This window comes from Microtus oregoni, unplaced genomic scaffold (genome assembly GCF_018167655.1).
Source record: "Microtus oregoni isolate MIOR12 unplaced genomic scaffold, Mior012 000115F_ref0000277, whole genome shotgun sequence".
In the NCBI taxonomy this organism is placed as follows: domain Eukaryota; kingdom Metazoa; phylum Chordata; class Mammalia; order Rodentia; family Cricetidae; genus Microtus; species Microtus oregoni.
In genome coordinates, this window is record NW_024544744.1 from 2301942 (window position 1) to 2318555 (window position 16614).

The window sequence follows — 16614 nt, forward strand, 5'->3', positions numbered from 1 at the left end:
GGTTCGCCTACCTCCCCCCCCCCCCTTTCTCCCTCCTCTTCGTGGTTGCTTCGTGAAAAAAATTTTTTTAAAAAAAGTATATATTTTTAACTGAAGTAGAATTACATCACTTTCTCTCCTCCCTTTCCTCCCTCCAAGTCTTTCCAAGAAACCCTTCCATACCCTTCCACTCTTAAGTTGATTGCCTCTTTTTATTACTGTTAAATTCGTATATGTACATATGTATGTGCATGCACAAATTATATTTATTTATTTATTTATTTTTATATTTACACACACACACACTCAACCTGCTAAGCCGGGTTTGTTGTTGTGTATATATGATTTCAAGGCTGACCACTTTGCATTGACAACCAGTAAGAGGGCTCATCCCTGGGACAGACTAATTCTCCATTCCTCAGCAGTCAATAGTTGCCTGTGGTTCTCTGGTTAGGGGTGGCACCCGGTGAAATTTTGCCACCCCCCAAGTTAACATGTTCCAGTCTTGTGTATGCAGCCATTTCTAGGTGGAACTGTTTCGCGGCTGGCTTCTTGGTATTCTTGCTCTTAATAATCTTTTTCCTCCTGTTCCTCCAAGTTCTCTGAGCCTTAGATGCAGACGTAAATGTATCTGTTGATCTCTACATTGTATCCAGTTGCGGGTTTCTGTGATGGTCTTCTTTATTGGTTGTAAAGAGAGGCTTCTTTGATGAGGGGTGGTAGCTGCATTTATCTAGGAAAGATGGCTCTAGCACCAACAGACTTTCAAAACGTGATTTTTCCAAGGACTACTAAGGGAAGATAACAAAATAATGAGTCTTTGTATAGGCTGACATCTCTGTGAGTAGAAAAAAAGGTAAAAAGAAAATTCTATTTTCTTGTGTCATTGCAAAGAAGTCCTAAGGAAATGTATCAGAAAATTATGCAAATGTTTAGAAACTGGATGAAAAAGAGAACTAAAGATGAGGGGAATGTGGTTTTTTTTTTATTTACAACTAGTTGTATTTTCTGATTAAAATATAAATACAACACATTTTTAATGAAAATTCTGAATGACTTTTACAGAAAATCCAAGATAATCTTCAAATTACAAATAAAAATCTAGGTTTAAGATGTTAAATTGAAAAAAATTGATGTTGATAATTACATTTTTCATCACCAACCCAAATAAGAAAACATCACCTTAAAAAGGCAACCATTACAGTAGCAAGAAAGTATAAAAGAGACCTAAATGGAAACATAAGGCTTTATTGATGGAGGATCAATAGTTGAGAGCCAGATAAATGGGTTTATGTCTATTATCCCAGCACATGGGAAGCTGAGGAAAGAGACTCACTTTAAATTACAGCTTCATGTTCAAGGCTAGTTTGGTCTACACTGTGAGTCCTGGATTACAGTGTGAGATCCATTGTCATAAAACAAAACAACCCCACTCATGACCACACGAGCAACCGTAATTAAACTCAGTGGGTCACACACACACAAAGACATCAAAGTAGAGGAGACATGGAAGAAGGATTTCAGTGGGAGACGATTTCAGTGAGGAAAGGGGAGGGTGATGAGAGATGAAGATAATCAAAACTCAATGTAAGTGTATGAAATTGTCAAATAATAATAGAATTTTAAATCATAAAAGTACATACCTATTGAAAGATATCCCTACCAAATAACAAATATAAATAAATAATAATAAAGATAATATACCATATCATGTATTTGATAATTCAACTGTATTAGGGTGTTATTTTTCCCTAAATTAATACAAAAATTTAATGCAGAGTGCTTGTTTCAGCACCATAGCCTATAATTATATATATACACAGATTATTATGACACTGCACGGGATGACATGAAAATTCACAAAGAATTCCATACTCTTAAAAAATGACTCCAGAATAAATAGAAACCCCAACAGTGTGTATCCAGTGGAACCTAATTGGTCTACTTTAAACTGTTACAGAATAATGATAGTCATGAATACGTAAGTAAATTTTTAAGCAAATGAAAGTAACGTAAAACTGGCTTTGCCTGAAATAAAGACTGGCTTAAAATGCGAAGGAGTTTCAATAGTGTAATAGAGACACCACTAAAGATCTGTGAAACTGAACTGAGCATGGGGAAACAAACACGTATGTATAGATGTTCAACACATGACAAAAGCGGCATTCTAAGTCACTGGAGAAAGCAGTAGCTACTTGACAAATAGGTGACATTTAGGTGGCTAAGTGAAGGAACAAAATATGATTGGGTTTCTACTTAACATGTCACAGACTGATCAATTCCACTGTAAAGTAAAAAAAGAACTTTTAATTTTTACAAAATATATAGGATTGCTTATCCATCAACTCTAGGCAGGATTTCTCTTAAACTGAATGTGGTGTCTTGAATGAGGTGACCTTCATAAGCTCCTGCCTTTGAATACTTGGTGGCTGTTGGTGGAGGATTAGGTTTGGCCTTCCAGGAGAGAGTATGTCACTGGCGCTGGGCTTTGAGGGTAAAAAGACTCCTGCCCTTTGAGTTGTCTCTCTCTGCTTCCTGTGAGTATTCACCTGGGGCTCCGGCACCTGCTGCCATGCTCCCCATGATGGTGATGGACTGTTATCTTTCTAGAACTGTAAGCCCCAAATATACTTTCTCTTCTATAGGTTGCCTTGGTAATAGTGTCTAGCATAGCAATTGAAAAGCAACTAAGACACTGAACAAAATACAAATTGAAGGAAAAAATCTTATCTTATTAGAAATTAGAACTATGTATATAGAAATAAAAATGGCAGAAGCTAGTAGAAATGACAGTTGAAAGACTTGGAGAAGTTATTTGTGACACACAGTATCAGGAAAAGAGCATTACACTGAATAGGAAATGAATATATCCAAATAAATAAAAAAAATCATAGCCAAATGGGAAAAATGGATAAGAATACATTCAGGCTATTCACAGAGGGAGGGGGAAATGTGATGGGGCTGGAAAAATTAATTATTAATAAAATATTGTCCTATTATTCCAGGTCCTTCTGACTATGATGTGATGCATGGGAGAGGAACTGCCTTAGCCACTTTTCTATTGCTGTACAGAAACACTTTGCCATAGCAACACTTACAAAAAAAAAAAAGAATTTAATTAGGGCTTGCCTACAGTTTCAGAGGTTTAGTCCATTATCATCATTTGTGGGAAGCATGGTGGCATGCAGGCAGACATATTTCGGGAAAAGGAGCTGAGACTTCTACATCCAGATCAGCAGGCAGCAGGAAGATAGAGACACTAGGACTGGCTTGGGCCTTTGAAACCTTAAAGCCCACCTCCAGTGACGCACTTCCTCCAACAAAGTCATACCTACTCCATCAAGGCCACACCTCCTAACCCCTGTCAAGCAGTGCCCTTCCCTGATGAAAGCATTCAAATCTATGAGCCTTTGGGGCCTTTCTTACTCAAATCACAACCGGAACGCTGGGAAACAGAAATCAAAGTTTTGTTCATCTTTTGCAAATATGAATTTCTTATTCTCCTTTCCAAAAGAGATAGAAGAATGCATTTGAAAATTCCACAACTGGTTATTATATTCCTGAGGTCCTTCTAGTCTGTTTTTAGATAACACCCCATCTGGCATTACAGCTTTGACTGGGGCAACTACTGTGTATAGTTTGCAGTTAACTATCATTCCCTAGGATCTGTCTGGTTTTGTGAGGATAGGCAACTGAGAAAAAGGAGGGGATGATGAGGACAGCTTTGCATCTCCAATGAACATTTTCCCTTGGTGAATATTCATTGTACAGGACATTGGCGTGTTTAAGGACATGTCTCATACAACTATATAATGTACTTTGAGTATATACCCCCACAAGTCCCTTTTTCCCCACCCTGTATCTGTCTTTAGTATTGTTCTTCTAGACCAGTGGTTTTCAGCCTTCCTAATGCTTATTGTTCCTCATGTGATGATCCCACAATCATAAAGTTATTTTCATTTGCTACTTCCTAACTAGAATTTTCTACTGTTATGAATCATAATGGAAATATCTGTGTTTTCGGATGATCTTAGGCAACCTGGGAAAGGGTCATCCAACTCCTAAAGGGGTTGAGACCCACAGGTTGAGAACCACTGCTCCAGAATTTTGCTTCTACTTTTGTGTCATAAGCATGTACATGATTTTAAGTGTCTATACGAAGTCTAGGAACTCCAAATGAAAGCATGCAATATTTACCTTTTTGAAACTGAATTTGCTTAGTTGATTATCGCCAATTATATCCATTTTCCTGTAAATAATAACTTTATTCTTTATGGCTGAGAAATTATGAAATATATACAGTATATAGGTATATATAGTATACACACACACACAGTTTTTTTAAACATAGCTCTCTGTTGAATAGATGCCCAGGTTGGTTCCAGAACTTAGCTATTGTGAATAGTGATGTAATAAACATCGATATGCAATTATCTCTGTTATATTGACCTGTCATTGGATAATACTCAGCAGTAGTATAACTGGGTCACACGGCACATCTGTGTATAACTTTCTGAAGAATCCATACTGATTTCCACAGTGGTGGACTAGTTCTCATTTCCCCCAGCAGTGATTCAGAGCTATGTGTTTTCAGCATCCTCATCAGCATTTTTTCCTTAATGTCATTCTGACTGGAGGAAAATGGAATCCCAATCTAGCTTTAATGTGAATTTTTCTGATGTCTAACAAGGTTGAGTTTTCATTTGTTTATTGGACATTTGTACTTAAAGTTTTGAGAACCGTCTGTTGATTTAACTAGCCTGTTTATTGATTGTGGGTATTAATCTTGTTGGTGATGTAGTGAATGAAGATTTTCTCCCATCTTGTAGTCTTTTTACTCACTTCATTTGCTGTAAAGACACATTTTAATTTCTTTAGAAACCATTTGTGAATTGTTGGCATTTATTTCTTTGTAATTCCTTGCCTATGAAGGATTTCTCCTACTTTTCCCTCTAAGAGTATCAGAGTTTCAGGTCTTTCAATAAGGCTTTGATTCAGTTAGGGTTGGTTTTTGTACAGGATCAGAAATAAGAATCTGTGTTCATTCTCTTACATAAAGATATTAAGTACTAAGATTACATACACATCGGGCTGGAGAAAAATATTGAAAACACTTCTATTGGGAGAAATGATTAGCATCTGATTGGTAAAACCCAGTGCAAATGAGACTTTTTATTTTTAATTTCACTATTTTTTTTATGTGTATGAGAATTTTGCCCAAATGTATGTCTGCCATCATGTGAGTACCTAGCACTGGAGGAAGCCAGAAAAGAGTCTGGAGCTACTACAGCTGGAGTTACAGGTGGCCGGGAGCTGCCATGTAGGTGCTGAGAATCAAACCTGGGGCTTTGGCAAGAGCAATAAATGCTAACTATTGAACCATTTCTCCAATATCTATTTATGGAAATTAAAAAAAATAAAGTTAATATGAAGAGGCTTAAGATGTAGTTTCAGCAAGAAGAGTCCATCCTCAACATGCTCAGAGCCCTGGCTTCAGTCCCCAGTCCCACATAAGCAGAGCATGGTGACACATGCCAGTAATTCCATCACTTGGGAGATAGAGGCGGGAATTCAAGGTCATCATTGGCTACATACTGAGTTTGAGGCCAGTCTAGGATATCAAAAAGAAATGCATATATAAAGAAGAGGTCCTCGGGCATAAAGTCAAAGAAATAATAAAATATTGTAGAGGTGTGTCATACATTTACATAATAAAACTATTGTTTTCCTGATTTTGCTTGAGATATCTGCAAACTTTAAAACTCTAACATTTGGCATGATTTTTTTCCATTCTAAATCTCTATTTGGTACCTATATTTATAATTTTGATTTATTTTCCTTAGATATGGTCTTGCAAATAGTATGTTGTTTATTTTGTATTATAACATTCATGAGAATGAGGAACTTGTGTTCATGATTATTATGTAGCATAATATTGTATTAAACAGACTTTCAATAATTACTAAAATTTAACAAGTCAATTAATGCCATAAAATGTAATTCCCACATTTGGGAGGCAGAGGCAGGAGGATCAGGAGCTCAAGGCTATCCTAGGCTGAACTGTGAGTTTGAGGTCACACTCAACTATGAGAGACTCTGTTTCAAAAACAAAAATGCATCAGTTTAAGCTTTTGACATATCTGTTCTCTGTTTCTGTGGTTACTCCTTTGACTCCCACGCACAGTATTCCAGTCAGGGTTTTACTGCAGTCTCTTTACGGGCCTCTTTGCTCACATCCTGATGTCCGTAGAGTCTGTCTCCCACAGAACTGCTGCAAGAACACTTCTAGCTGCAAAGGTAATCATATTGCCCAGGTTCCTCTGTTCAGGATACAGTTGGAGCTCTTAGCCACAAATTCTACTTCCTAGTCAGGCAGAACTGCTCAATTCTTTGGATACATCAGTTTGGATACATCAGGTATCTCAACTTTCCCAAATAGTATTTGCTCGTTTGAACGTATTGTTAAAGCACTACCAAAAGCACTGTTAAAATTTAGTAACAGGGCTTTATTATTACCACTTATTTTAATATTTTTTAAGTAAGCAAAGATATTCAAAGTTGGGGCTATTTGACTCACTAATTAATAGCTGGTTCTTTTTTTCGTTCCCTTTGGTCCTAGCTGCCCTGAGCAAGAACTATTAATTAGCCACAGCCAGCCGGGCTGATCTAATGTCAAATCCATCTCCTTTAAGTACTCCAAGGGCACCTTAAGGACTACACGTCGACTTTAGCTGCTTGCTGCTAAAACACAGTTCCAGTTAGGAAGGCACTATTCCAGCTGTAACTGTTTATGCCGGGCATTTTGAAGCATCCCTTGCTTTGGTAAACTCTGGAGCCATTTTCACCCAGGCCAGAGGGCAAATGCTGCCCCTGGTGATCCAACAAAAGGACCCTACTGTGACTGATGCAAACGGTTCCACATAAAAACACCAGTGCATCATTCTGGCTATAAAGCAGGCTGTTCGGCTTACTGTTTCTGTCAGCCAGGAAATATCCTCTCCCAAATCTTCCCGGGATTATCTGTTTGTAGGGCTCTGTTTTCCCTGTTGTTCGCGTGACTGGAGGCTTAGATCCAGGATTGAGGACTTTTCCGGTGCCATTGCAGGATCTGGGATAAGAAATGACAAAAGCTGGCCATAAGTACTTCTATTACTCTTACCTGTGTGGCTTCAACCTTGATGGGAGAGGAGTATCATCAAGTTTTAGACAGAACCTACTTAAATGATTAACATACCTATATGCAGAGTTGAGCAGGACCTGACGTAAAGACTACAAAAAGAAGGCATAGATGACAGGCTTTTACCGTGGGTTTAGTGACCTTGTGGGTCCAGGTGAGGGCTAATTTTTAGCAAGGCAATGTCTATGTTACCTGCTAGGCAGGTACAGAATTTACTCCTCTAATCGACGCACAAATATTTAATTCATTTCATACGCCAAGTCAGCGCTTCAGTTATTTGCCTACACATTCGTCTTCTAGGGTTTGAGATTCCAGAAGAGAAATGCATGGGGATTTAGGGGAAAGAAAAAAAAAAAACTAAAGAGGAACAAGTTTATGTTTTCGTTTGCCGCCTCTCTTCTTTCTTCACACTGTCAATTAGAGTCAAGATTGGGGACAGATTCGTCACCGGAACTAAAGGGTAAGAAATACTGGTGGGGAACTAGCAGTCCCTTCCGGTCTCCTTTTTGGTGTTCGTGCTCGCAACAGCGTCCCCTATAAACTCAGCCTCCAGCCGTGGGGCTGCCGTTCGTGGCCCAAGCCTGACAACTACAGGTCACCGCGGCGTTAATAATCTTGTAATTCCCAGAGAAAAACTGCTTTTAGAAAGAGGGAAGGAACGCTTAATTTGACGCCGGGGCTCAGGGCCAATGACGCACTTCCCGTCTTTGTGGCGGTCAGCCGCTCCGGCGCTGGGAAGTTGAGTCCGGACGGCTTTGCCGACTCTCAGGCTTCCAGCAGATTTAAGGCCCTTATTTGGGAAGGGGCGAGGGAACAATTGCGCCTGCGCGATGTGGCCCCCGATTCGGAGCTCAGAGACTGGGTGAAATCCGGAGGAATCTGGATCTTCCCGGCTCAAACCCAGTCCTGAGGCCCCTGAGACGGGTAGAGGCGTTGATGGATTGATTGTGCTGGGAGTGGAACCCAGGGCATCCTCTTACTATAGGCAAACACTCGTCCGCCGAACTCCAGCCCTTATTTGTATTTTATGATGTTGGTTATTGAAGCCAGGGACCTGCTAAGCGCCAGTCTAGCGGTGAGACCGTTCTGCCGGTCAGCTAGACCTCTAGCCATACCGTCACTCTTACGTCATAAATGTTAACACGAGGTAGCATTTGTTTCATGTACTTTTCTTTGTTGTAAAATAAACTACAAGTATCACGACATGTCATCCCCCAGTATATATATATTTTTTAAGATTTATTAATTTTTGTTTATGTGTTTGGAGTGGTTCACCTGAACGTGTGCATGTGCAGTGTGTGCTGCCCGGTGCCCATGGAGGCCAGGAGAAGGTGTGTGGTACCCTGAGTACCGTACTAGAGTTAGAATACAAGAGTTATGGACATTTCGTAAGCTGTAACATGGGTGCTGAGGACAGGATCCTCTGCAAGAACTATTGAGCCATCTCTCCAGGCTTTAATACATTTTTAAGGACATTTTCCTACATCATCGTATTATTAGCAGACACAGCTATGAGCAGGAGCGTTCCCTAATACTAGACTACACTCAGATTCCCTTTACCCCCACAGTTGTCACACAGATTTCTTTTGCTGTTGATTTCTACCACCTAGAATGTAATTGTAGGCCACTTGGTGTATGTAGTTTCAAATTTTCTTTTAGTTATAATCCCACCTCTCCTCTCCTTTCTTCCCATTCCACCATCTTGTTGAGATTCCACTAACTCTCCTACAAATCATCTGCTTACAGATTTGCTTGAATCTTCATGGTACTTAAGGTATTCCTCTATTTCCCTGTAATTGTGACCGGGTATCCTTTGGGAAATTTTCTGTTATTGCTAAGTATACCAAAGCCAATGAAAAAAATGTTCATATACTTTCTCTCAATTTTTAGTTACGGAAGGAGGAAAATGTGAACAAATCAAACAAGAATTACATCACTGCCTAACACACATTAGGCACTTAGAAAATACAAAAGGGTTTCTTTGTGGATTGCTGTGAGATAATGCTTTTGTACACTGTAAAGATTTGTCAGTCATATTAATTTAATAAAACGCTGATTGGCCAGTAGCCAGGCAGGAAGTATAGGTGAGGAGACCAGACTAGGAGAATTCTGGGAAGTGGAAAGGCAGAAAGTGAGTCTCCAGCAAGATGCAGAGGAAACAAGATGACAATGCCTTACTGAGAAAAGGTACCAAGCCATGTGGCTAAACAGACAAGAATTATGGATTAATTTTAGTTGTAAGAGCTAGTTAATAATAAGCCTGACCTAATAAGCTAAACAGTTTATAATTAATATAAGACTCTGTATATTTCTTTGGGATTGAACAGCTGGACGGCTGCGTGGGACAGAAACTTTCATCTACAGTGGATTGCAGGTAATCCATAGACCCTGAACATCTAGGGTGGTTTCATTTCTTGCTAAAAGGTATGGACTGCTTCACAAATTTGAGTGTCATCCTTGTTTAAGGGCCGTGCTAATCTTCTGTGTATTGTTCTTATTTTCATATTTGTGCTGTCAATGGGAACAGAAGCCATTGTGTTTCTGTAACAACAGAAAGCTTTATATGTACAGTAAAAACACTTCAGTGCATAACATACAGCGCTTTCAAATCTGAGCTGAGGTCGTTTTAGACAATGCTTATTGGAACGGCAGGGTGTGATGGAATGCTATGCTTGTTGTGCATTCAAAACCGAGGCTATAGTGAAGTTGCAGGAGTTACCAGGAACGTCTCCTAGTCACACATTTTTATTTAATTTTTGGTCACTTCACATTCAGAAACTTGTACTGTTGCATTTTTTTATAATCTCCACTCAATTATATGACCCCACATGAATTTGCAAGCTATAGCTTAGGAAACTAGATGCTGGGCTGGGAAGAGCTCAGTTGGTAAAGGGCTTGTCCTGAAACCATGAGGACTTTGATTCCTAGTACCTATTAACATATATATTAGAATGAATATATATATATATATATATGTGTATGTGTGTGTGTGTGTGTGTGTGTGTGTGTATTAATCTGGGGATGGTAGCATTCTTGTTATCCCAGTGGCAGAAGACAGGGATTGGAGTGGGGCACCTAGTCTAAACTTCATGGTGAGGTCCAGACCAGTGAGAGAGCCTGTTTGAAGAAAACTAAGAGGAAGGTGTGGGTAGTGCGTGAGAAAGAAGGACACTGAAGGTTTTCCTCTGGCTTCCATGTATATTAACAGGCACACATAAACACACTACACTACACAGATACACAGACACAGACACACAAACACACAAGGTTAGTGCTAAGTCACATCCATGATGATTCCAACCTTTGTCAGAGGAACCAAAGTTGCCCACTCTCTCTTTGCCTCAGAACAGTTCCTTTGGTGCTTTGGTTCAGGTGATTTGGTAAATGCTTTTGGAACTCACCTAGTTTGTAGGCCCACAGACCATGTAGTTCACTAGCCCCCTCTACACCTCCTTGTCTCCTCTGTTTAAGAATCTCTTTATTCCTTCGAGTCTGTATTTCTCACCCCTTTCTTTGCCCCCAGGAGTCTTCATGGTCTTCATCCATCCTTTGTCTCTGCCACAACTCTTTGTTTGGCACCAGACTACTGTTCATATCAGCTTGTAACCCAGATATCATACTATAAAATTCTTTGGGCATTTTATTTATTTTTCATTTTTTTTATCTGCATGTATGTGTCCAGTGCCCAAAGAGGTCAGAAGGTGGTGTTGAATCCTCTAGAACTGGAGTTGCAGATGGCTGTGAACTGCCATGTTGGTTCTGGGAACCAAATCTGGGTCCTCTACAAGAACAAGTGCTCTTAAATACCGAGCCATATCTCCACCCCCCTTTTATTTTTAAGCTCTATTCAGTAAGCCCCCTTTTTAAATGACTACTAAGTCCCAAAGCTCTTCTTGTCTTCATTCTAGCTCTCTGCGTTGTTTGTCCTTGCTATCTAAACATCTATCAGACTTCAACACCTAGCCAAGCCCACTCTCCTGGATTTTCCTGGTTCCTACTCAGGGCCTCTCTGCAGTCCTTTATTGGTACTTGAGTTTACAGTAACTTCATTTGAATCATCTTTCCCTCTCTCGGAATGGGGAAGAGTTGACAAATTTCTTGTGAATTTCTGATGAATAATCCAAAGTTTCCCCCACACTTGTACTGGGGACTGAACCTTGATTCCATACAGACCCTGTAGCATGGAGCTATATCCTCCAGCTTCCCAAGGTTGAAAATGTGGAGACTACGGGCAACCAAATGAGCTGACTGTCAAGGAAGAGACATCTGAAGATACAAACTCCCTTTAGCAACTCCATGCAGACTTCACACACCTATCAGAGCTCCAGATGGGACAGAACTGGCCAGCGGACAAACAGACAATGGAAAAGGTCCACCTGTTGTAAGTGTAGGAAGACTTTATATACAGTCAGGAGACTTCTCAGCCCACCTAATGGCATACACCAGGATAAAGTTACACTGTGCTGTATTGGCACAGCCACTGACTAGACTGAACACGTGGGTGGTGGTGGCAGCCTGGCCTGATGACAGGCCTGACACACCTGACCAGCCCTGATAGACAAGGCAAAAGGCGTAGTGGCATTGCAGCAATGGTGTAGTTTCCTTGTTCTGACTTTGCGCTATACTAGTGTGGTAGTCTGAATGTTATTGGCCCTCATAAGCCCACAGGGAGTGGCATTATCTGGAGGTGTGGCCTTGTTGGAGGAAGTATGTCACTGTGGAGGAAAAGAGAAGGAAGAAGCTGCTGGTGCAGGCTGCATTCAGATAACAGAGCTTGCTAAGGTGAATCCTCACACGAGACCTGTGCTTTTGCTATAAACCAGACATGTGGTAGACAAGGGCCAAAGGTCAGGAGCCTTACATTTTAGAAGTAGCTCTGAATCTGTTGGTCTTGGGCAAATCATTTAAACTAAATCTTGGTTTTCCTATTAAATGAAGGTATTAAATAAAAAGATGTTATAATTCGGAACTGGTGAGATGGTTCAGTGGTTAAAGTGACCAAATGGTTAAAGTGACTAAATTCACCAAGCCTTGGGACCTGAGTTTGATCCTCAGGATCCGCATGGTAGAAGGACAGAATTGATCCCCACAACTTATCCTTTGCCCTATGCACACTTGCTATATAGCATGTGCACAAACACCTCCCCACACCGTACAGGCAAGATAAACAATATGGTACAATTCTAACCGTTTGCAATTTTGTATCATTTTAAAAACTTGCTTTGATATGGGAATGAACAAAAGCCACAGCTTTAAATACAAGCTATAAACTTGTATTTATAAAAAGTGTCAAATAATGGAAATTTAATGAATACTGTGGTAGCTAACATGAATCATAAATTGTATGCCTGAGTATCTTATATTATGATTAATATATCAAGGCAATGTCCCACTATGTTCCCCGGGCTGGTCTTGAAGTCCTGGGCTCTGGTTAGTCTTGGTGGTATATGTCCATAAACCCAGCTTGGGAGGTGGACACAGAGGAGGAAGAGTTCAAGGTCATTCTTGACTGTACAGTGAGTTTGAGGCTGGCCTGGGCTACATGAGACCCTGCTTCCCCACAACACAATAAGGGAGGTGATATAGCTTGGTTGGTAGAGTGCTCGTTTAGCACATATAAAGCCCTGGGTTCAAGTCCCAATAAAGCATAAAAAAGACAGAAAGGAGTGGATAAAGGTGCTTGCTGCTAAGCCCGTGGACCTGGATTTGATTCCCAGAATTCACAGAGTGGAAAGAGAAAACTGAATCCCGCAAGTCATCTTTTGATCTTCAGACTTGTGCCATGGCTCCTGTGAACACACAAATACACACATATATGGGGGTACAGGACTTTAACCCCATCCCTTGGGAGGTGGAGGCTGGTGGTCTAGTTCAAGTCCATTCTGGTCTACATAGTTGTATCGGCGTAAATAAATACAATGCAGATACTAAAGAATATTCACACTTTAATGATAAACTTACAGAACCGAAGTTCCCGCGTGGCACAGGAGGTAGGAAGGAAAAAGGGCCGAGCCGCCTCTCCGCACGCCCATTTATTGGCAGGCATTTGCCCGAGGCAAACCCTGCCCCCTAAAGGGGCTGTCTTAACCCTACATCTCCCCCTTTTGTCTAAATAAGACAGAACTAAACCAAATATAACTATAAACAATAATAACAAATGATAAATATAACAAACAATATTGAGAACAAAAGTTTTGCTAGAGAGTAACTACAATTAAATAATCTTCAACTCCATCAAAGATCTGAGAAGGGAGTAAATATTACTTAACAAATGAGAGATATCCAAAATGTGCAACAAATGACAGAGACAACTGACTACCTGGGCAATCACCCAAAATCTCGTTTGCAATGTTGAGTCAACCAATTTTGGCTAAGGCCTAACGTAACTGACATACCATTATCAAATGCAAGGAACTTTCTTAGAATTATCCTACCCTGTCTTGGCAAGATAAGAAAATCCTGTTTCATATCTTAGTCAGTAGTTGAGGTATGGGTTTTTCTTATCCCAAAGGCCAGTTCTGCCAAGAAGACAAGCTCCCAGTGGAGTGTCTTTGGTGCTCAACGTTCTCTTGGGAGTAGAGTGGTGTTGCCAGGAGTAATTGTGTCTCGATGGCACAGAATTCTAGGTTAGATTAAAGGCCATTTTCTACAGCTCTTCAAAGAGGCTGAAGATTATACTATCTATACTAAAAATAATCTCTATGTATCTAAAAGACCTGATTAACCTAAAAATAATATGACAAACATATAATTCTCAATACCTATCTAATTTGAAAACTAAGAGAATAAACAACTGTGCAATATATGAAGACAATGATCTTCACCTGTAAACAATGTCATTACATATCAAAATGTAAACAATGTTACTACATAAATAGTACCAGAGGTAGAAATGTACATTGTGATATGATAGATGTATCCATACAATATAAGCATACTCTTATACAAAAATAGAGGTAGGAACACTCACATTCAATATTCAATATATCAATATACAAGAAACAGTACCAATATAATTTTCTAAAAACAGTAAGTCACAAATACCAATCATCCCATCAAACCAGTTAATCCCCCTCTTTTTTTTGAATATACCCCTAATTCCATACAATATCTCCCCATACCCTCAACCCTAAACCAACCACTAAAAGATGTCCCTAACCCTGTGGGCAAACTCTGTTGGGAGAGGGGACGTCGTCCTCTTAGATTGCTTCTAGCTGACATGGGGGCGACGTTCTTCTTAGGGGCCCCTGTGAAAGCAAATGATGGTAAAATTCCCAAATTAACCTTTGAGTTAAGAAAATTATAACTAGTCTCTGAGTGTTTTGAGAAGGTCCGGCCAGAGTGTTGTCAAAAATGTGCATCATTTGAAATTGTCTCTTGCAGTTGGTACCAAAAAACAGGTCTAATATTAGCGCTTAAAAAAAAAGAAAAATTCATGACGTCATAAAAGCCAGATTGAGTTGATGTTGTGGGGCCCCATCTTCATCCTGGAAATTTCAAAGATTACTGTAGGAAAATATGTTGCTTGTTATGGGAAATTTAAACATTAACAACAAGGACATATAATGACAAATAAAGAAAGACACAGATATGAGGAAAGGTAAAGAAAGTTTATCAAATATAAAATTATTCTTATTCTGTCCCATTTCATGGCTCCTGACCTGAGACAGAAACTCTGAAATATCTCTTATCAACAGGCTTGGAATTGAAGAGGGACTGAGCCATAGTCCAACTCCAAAGCCAGCTCTACACATTTATAAAGAAGTGTTCAATAAAACATATAAATATATATAAAAATCAATACTTACAATATGTATAGAATTTTATTGTTGATGTTTAGTGGGTCGTAACTATTTTCCATCCATCAGTAATTAAATATTCAGGGTCCCTTAAATTCTTTGGAGATGAATATTTTCCTGTGGAGATAAGAAAAGAACCCTGCCCCCATCCTATCTGTAATCCTTACCATCTGAATGCCGGTAATCCTTGTGAATGAATTATTATTTATCTTTTCCAAGTGACTTCTCTTCCTCAAACCGAACCTTTATTAATTTTGACGGTATCCATAATTTTTCCTCACCTGTGGATATAAGAGCAAAACCCCTTCCCCAACGTAGCACATCTCCTGGCTTCCATTGTGAGGTCAGCACATCCTTGAAATAAACTGGTTGATTTACTTCAGCAGACTTTCCATTATCCAATAGACATTCTGCAGCCGTCGTTCCCTTCTCATTAGCGTTGAGAAAATTCAAGGTTAACAAAGCATTATGTAACCTATTTCTGGGGGGTGTTTTCCACCCCTTTCTGTTTGTTCAACATATCCTTTATAGTTCGATTTGATCTTTCTATGACTGCTTGACCTGTAGGATTGTATGGTATACCTGTAACATGCTTGATATTGTAATAATCAAAAAACCGTTTCATTTGCCTAGAGACATAAGCAGGACCATTATCTGTCTTTATTTGTGTAGGTATACCCATGATAGCCATGACTTCTAATAAATGAGTGATTACTGAATCAGCTTTTTCTGAACTTAAAGCAGTTGCCCACTGAAAGCCTGAATAAGTGTCAATGGTGTGATGAACATACTTCAATTTGCCAAATTCTGCAAAGTGGAACACATCCATCTGCCAGATTTCATTTCTATGGGTGCCCTTTGGATTAGCCCCTGCTGGCAGTGGCGTTTGGTTATAGAAAGAGCAGGTAAGGCATTTCTTCACAATGTCCTTAGCTTGTTGCCATGTAATTGAAAACTCTTTCTTCAAACCTTTGCTATTAACATGATGTTTTTTATGAAATTCAGAGGCTTGTAGCACACTACCAATCAATAATTGATCAATTTCTGCATTACCTTGTGCTAGAGGACCTGGCAGACCCGTATGGGATCGGATGTGTGTTATGTACATAGGGCAAAGCCTGTTCCTGATCAAATCTTGAACCTGGATAAACAATGAAGTTAGTTCTGTATCATCAGGTATAAATTCAGCAGTTTCAATATGTAAAATAACTCTTTCTGCGTATTGTGAATCAGTAACTATATTAATAGGTTCTTTAAAATCTCTTAGTACCATAAGAATGGCATATAATTCTGCCTTCTGGACAGAATCATAAAGACTTTGTTCCACCTTACCCAAGTCTTCTGATTTGTAACCTGCCTTCCCTGATTTATTGGCGTCAGTATAGAATGTACGGGCTCCAGTTATTGGAGTATCACGGACGATTCGAGGAAGGATCCAAGAAGTTCTCTTTATGAAGTTAAGCCGCTTGCTTTTTGGATAGTTGTTATTAATTTCTCCCAAAAAATTAGCACAAGCTCTTTGCCATGGTTCATTATCTTCCCATAATTTCTTTAGTTCATCAGTAGTGAAAGGCACTATAATTTCTGCTGGGTCTATGCCTGGTAGTTGACGAAGTCTCAGCTTGCCTTTTATAATTAACTCAGAGACTTTTTTCACAT

General features: G+C 39.5%; 1 non-coding gene across 1 annotated transcript; it reads right to left on the minus strand.

Moving 5' to 3' along the window:
• Positions 1-9576: 9576 nt before the first annotated feature.
• Positions 9577-9681, minus strand: LOC121443982. Its single transcript, XR_005973736.1, has one exon. It is a non-coding gene; the product is annotated as a U6 spliceosomal RNA (small nuclear RNA).
• Positions 9682-16614: the final 6933 nt, after the last annotated feature.